Below are 5,567 nucleotides of genomic sequence, written 5' to 3'. Positions count from 1 at the left end.
TCCTCTCCTCTCCTCTCCTCTCCTCTCCTCTCCTCTCCTCTCCTCTCTCACACTTCTGTCTGATGTAAAACCTTTATAACCTCAGGGATTTTTTTCCTCTGTGCCATTTTCTTCCCTCTGTGTCTCTCCCTCCACCCTGGGCTCCTTGTCCTTCTCAGAAGGCAAACACGGAGCTTGAGAAGGAACCATAAGACCCCACTGTGTTGCCTCTTCTTGCTTGAGTGAACTCCAAGTTAAATCATGGTCACACTTAAGCCCTCAGAACATTCATGCTTCTGCCTAATAAATCAGCTCAGACCCCTGTTAGGTGGCCTAAGCTGATGTTATAAACAACTCAGTTCTCTATAGAGTTTGAGTTTTCTTTTTCTCCTTCACAGCGTGCATAAAAGCCAACTGCAGGTATCAGAAAAGCTTTCCACATGGGTGATAGGGAGTGCTGGGGAAAGTTCTGGGGACAGTTTGTGTCAGAGCAATTGTTCTCACTCAGTCAGAATAATTGCATACAATTTTGGCATCAGGCTGTCCGTGCGTTTTGGATGGCCTGCCCTGAGGATACCCTGAGAGCACAGAACTGCAGGCTTTTCTTTGAATCATATCATAGAATGGCCTGGGTTGCAAAGGCCCACAGTGCTCATCCAGTTCCAACCCCCTGCTGTGTGCAGGTCACCAACCAGCAGACCAGGCTGCCCAGAGCCACATCCAGCCTGGCCTTGAATGCCTGCAGGGATGGGGCATCCACAGCCTCCTTGGGCAACCTGTTCCAGCGTATCAGTCCAGCCAGTTCCACTACAAGAGCATAGAGACTGATACTCCAAAAGCCAATCCCTCTTTGGGAAGCCAGGACACCTTCATGCCCAGTATGTGGTTAGAGCATGCAGGCTTCGTGGCTGCCTTGGCACTCTGGGTTTCCCACCACAGGTGTATTCTCTGCAGTCTCTGGTGGGTTTCAGCCACAAACATCCTTTGTTTCATGCTCCTCCACTCCTCGTTAGGAAGATGTTGGAGAGGGAATGGTTTGGTGTTGGGATAGTCAAATCGCAATCTGTTTCAGGAATGAAAACATAGAAACAGCAGAGCCCTACAAAAGTACTAGTGCTTTTCCAAGAGCCAACTGGTCGTGAAACTGTGGCAGATGGAGGGTGATCCTCTGGTATTCTGCAGCCAGTTATGCTTTGGATATGACAGGCAAAACCATGCTGATAGGAGCAGAAGAGGGAAGAAGAACTCATTCACTGAGAAGCCCAATATAATTGCCTCCCATGTGGGAGATATGTTGCCTTTGGTAGGGGGGAGAGGAACCTCCATCAGACCAACCTGAGAAGCGTGGCCAGAGACCCAGACAGTTCACCAGCCAGGAAATGGGAACGTGGGAAGTGCCCTCCTACCCTCATGGCCAGATGAATCTCCTTGCAAGCCCCTGCAGGATGTGTGAGAGATGGCCAGGAAGCAGACAGCTGGACATTTAGGGACCTGGAAGGAGGACTGTTGGGCATATAGCACAGAGTGCTGCCTCAGCTGCATCTCCTCCTGCCTGGACATCTTCTCAATGTATAGGCTACCGCTGCTTGAGAGGATTGCTGTTTCTTAGGAGGTTCTATAGGAGCAATTAACAACTGCGTGGAGTTTTAACAAGCGGTGGATTCTGAAATGGGGATGGGGCAGCACTGGCTATTTGAACAGAGAGGAAAGAGATCTGGGGGTCCTGTGTGGAGCCAGGAGTTGGGCTCAGTGGTCCTCATGAGTCCTTTCCTACTCGGGGTATTCTACGATTCTTTGGAGCTGCCAGCCTTCATGAACTGGAGAACTCTGATTAACCCATTACCTGCTTTTTTGCACCAGAGATATGTTGTACTCTTCATCATGTTCTGCATATTCTCTTCTCTTTAGAAGATCGTAGTGACACTTAACGACTGCAATACCAGGCATTGCTGCAGTACTCCAGGAGGAGTCTGCTCCAAACTTTGCTGCTCTTTATTTCACAGGAGGGACAACAAGCCTTGGAGAATGGTCAGGCTCAGAGTGGGGAGAGAACTGAGCCAATTTGTTTTTTGACCTGGCCTTGAGCATCTCTAAGGATGGGGCATAAGGAAGAAGGGGCTGTATGGAGATGACTCTCCTGTGGCTGAAGGTATCACCATAGCACCAGCCTTCCTGAAATGGCAAGCAGGGTTTTTACCTTGGTGGCTTCAGATCTACAAGATGGGTGGAAGTCAGACAGGAGCTGAGCAGCACAGCGAATGTGTAGGAACCTCCACTGTGAATCATAGAATCATAGAATCACATAATGCCTTGAGTTAGAAAGGACTTCAAGGATCATCAAACTCCGACCCCCCACCACAGGCAGGGCCACCAACTTCCACATCCTCCACATTTAATATCAGACCAGGCTGCCCAGGGCCCCATCCAACCTGGCCTTGAACACCTCCAGGGATGCACCTGTCATGGTAAGGGACATTGAAGCAGCTCTTTGTTGTGAGCCAGGACAAGCTAGGTAGGCAAGCAGCACTTTAATGCTACCCCTCATGACCTAAAGGTGAGAGAATTTGTTTCAGGTCTGGATTCCCTCCAAAGGCTTCCCAGGCTATCATGCAAAATGCAGAAAGAAATGAAAGAAAAAAAGAAAGAAAAAAACGACTAGTGCTGCTTTGAGGCCATCCCAGTACTGCTCTAAAAAAGAGCAGACACATTTTTAAGTTACACACTGGACTGCCATGCTCTAGTAGCTCCAGAACTGGGACAGAACTCTCTTTTCTCTTAGAGTAGCTGATGACGTGGGGCAGTGCCAACACTAGAAGAAGAGTATTAAACTCTCTTATTATGACCCTTTGCCTGTATCTGTAAGAAGAAAATGCCATTAATTAGACTTTCAAATTACGCTCAGATATAGAAATCATCTAAATTGCCAGCATTAATAAGACACGCAAGGAAGAGCCTGGACAAACTGAGAGTGAACTCACCAACAGAGGGGATTATACAAATTCAGGTCACTGTACCTAAATAGCCCTGCAATCTTTCTCCTGTGCCATTGTCTAGAACTGGCTGTCATCAAAAGCTGTCTGTTTGCATCTGCACTGATAGTTCCATGCTGTTTCCATCATGTGGGGACTAAACAGCCTTGAACTTGCCCCACCAAGGTAATCGTAGATAGGATGGTATGAAGCAACTATTCTTCTTTGACAAAGAGAGCTGTGTCTGATAACATGATCTTCATGCTTTATTATTCTCCAGAGATAAGCAGATTGAGGAACTGGAGCTTCTTGTGCTGAGCAAGACCTGTGGTTCTACACCAGTGCCCGCACCTTGTGTGGCCAGTGTGCTGCAAAGCAGGCAGAGCTCCTGTTCTGCAGTCAGCTGGTAGCTGCCTTTGTCCTGTGCCACTGCTGAGAAGCTCCCTTCTGTCTAGGAGCCCTTCTCAGCATATATGCCAAATTTCAGTACTATCCAACTCAAAACTCTAACTTTACTGAAATAACCCAGCAGAGGGGTGGCCAGCAGGGACAGGGAGGTGATTGTCCCCCTCTATTCTGCTCTTGTGAGGCCCCATCTGGAGCACTGTGTCCAGGTCTGGAGCCCCCAGTACAAGAAAGACAGGGAGCTGTTGGAGAGGGTGCAGAGGAGCCACAAAGATGATCAGGGGGCTGGAGCAGCTCCCCAGTGAAGACAGGCTGAGGGAGCTGGGCTTGTTCAGCCTGGAGAAAAGAAGGCTGCGGGGTGACCTCATTGCAGCCTTTCAGTACCTAAAGGGAGCCTACAAACAGGAGGGGAATCAACTCTTTGAAAGGGTTGATAACAGCAGGACTAGGCAAAATTATTTTAAGTTGATGGAGGGAAGATTTAGGTTGGATGTCAGGGTGAAGTTCTTTGCTATGAGAGTGGTGAGGTGCTGGAATGAGATCAGGAATTGTGGGGATGTGGCACTAAGGAGTGTGGGCAATGGGTATGGTGGGGGTGGGCTAGAGTTAGGCTTGGGCATCTCAGAGGTCTTTTCCAATCTTAATGGTTCTCTAACCATTAAGGCAACTCATGCCATGGAGTATCAGCTACAGTCAGTTCTTCTGACACTGAGAAAGTTTCAGGATGATGCACAGGATGATGCTACCACATTGCTGCCCCATGGAAGGAGCACAGGGAAAAGCATACAGTCACACACACTCAAAGCCCACACAGTTCTAACCCCTGCCCTGGGCTGGGTGCCCCCCAGCAGCTCAGACTGCCTAGGGCCCATCCATGGCCTTGAGCAGGGATGGGTCAGCCACTGCTCTGGCCAGCAGTGCCGGGGCATCACCATCCCTTGAAAACTCAGATTATGGCACAGGCTGGGACTTGGATTTGAAAGAGAAAGTGGATTTATACCAGAATTTTCAAAGAGCTTTTTGGAGATGAAAGGCTGAGTAACCTGGGTCTGTTCAGCCTGAGGAAAAGAAGATTGAGGGGGGATCTGATCAATGTTTATAAATACCTGAAGGACGGTGGGAGGCAAATGGATGAGGTCAGGATCTTCTTGGTGGCACATAGCAATAGGACAAGGAGCAATGGCCTAAAACTTGAACACAGAAAGTTTTGTACAGACATGCAGAACTTTGCAGTAAGGGTGACAGAGCACTGGCACAGGCTGCCCAGAGAGGTGGTGGAGTCTCCTTCTATGGAGATATTCAAGACCTGTCTAGATACCAACCTATGTGACCTATTGTAGGGAACTGTTTTAGCAGGGGGTTGGATTCTATGATCCCTTGAAGTCCCTACCAACCCCAGCAGTGCTGGGATTCTGATGATAGAGAAGAAAGCCAGAAGCAGGCTGTGTTTTCCCCAGGCAAAGAGCAGCAGGCAGTGCTTGGCATGCACCTCGAGGGCTGTGTTCAGATTTGGGCACCTCACTATAGAAAGACATCGAGGCCTGTAGCGTGTGCAGAGCAGGGCAATGGAGCTGTGAGGGGTCTGGAGCACAAGTGTTACGAGGAGTGCTTGAGGGAGCTGGGATGGGTCAGTCTGGAGCTGAAGAGCTCAGGGAGACCTCACTGCTCCTGAAAGGAGGTGTGGTGAGGTGGGGTGGCGACAGGACGCGAAACATTTCTCCTCCTAAAGAGCGGTGATGCAGCGGCACAGCTGCAGGGAGGTGGTGGGCTCACCGTCCAAGGAGGTGCTCAGAACCGTGCGGATGTGGCATTGCGGGACACGGTGGGCATGGTGGGGTGGGCTGGGGTTGGACTCGGGGATCTTAGCGGTCTTTCTCTACGTGAATGATTCCGTTCTTCTACAAACACGGGGCGGGCGATGGGCGGACTGGTCACAGCCCATCCGTTCGCCTTGCGCACTCCTCCACGCCCTCCTCAGCCCCGCCCACCGCGCCTCCATGCCCACCCTGTGCCTCGGAACGCGCGGCGGCAGGGCGCGTTGTGCACCGGACTGATGAGGAGAAGCACTTCCTATAGAGGCGGGGTTCCTCCCCCCCAGCACGCCCACTCGGACCGCTATTGGTCAGCGGTGCGTCACATGATCGCCGCCTCGTCCCGTTAGCGGCGGACGATCCGCCCGTTCCACTTCCGCTCCGCTCGGCGCCTCCCGCCGGC

This window comes from Lagopus leucura, unplaced genomic scaffold (assembly GCF_019238085.1).
Source record: "Lagopus leucura isolate 7727_CA_CO unplaced genomic scaffold, USGS_WTPT01 Super-Scaffold_100038, whole genome shotgun sequence".
Taxonomy (NCBI): Eukaryota; Metazoa; Chordata; class Aves; order Galliformes; family Phasianidae; genus Lagopus; species Lagopus leucura.
Note: the sequence above shows the minus strand (reverse complement) of the source record.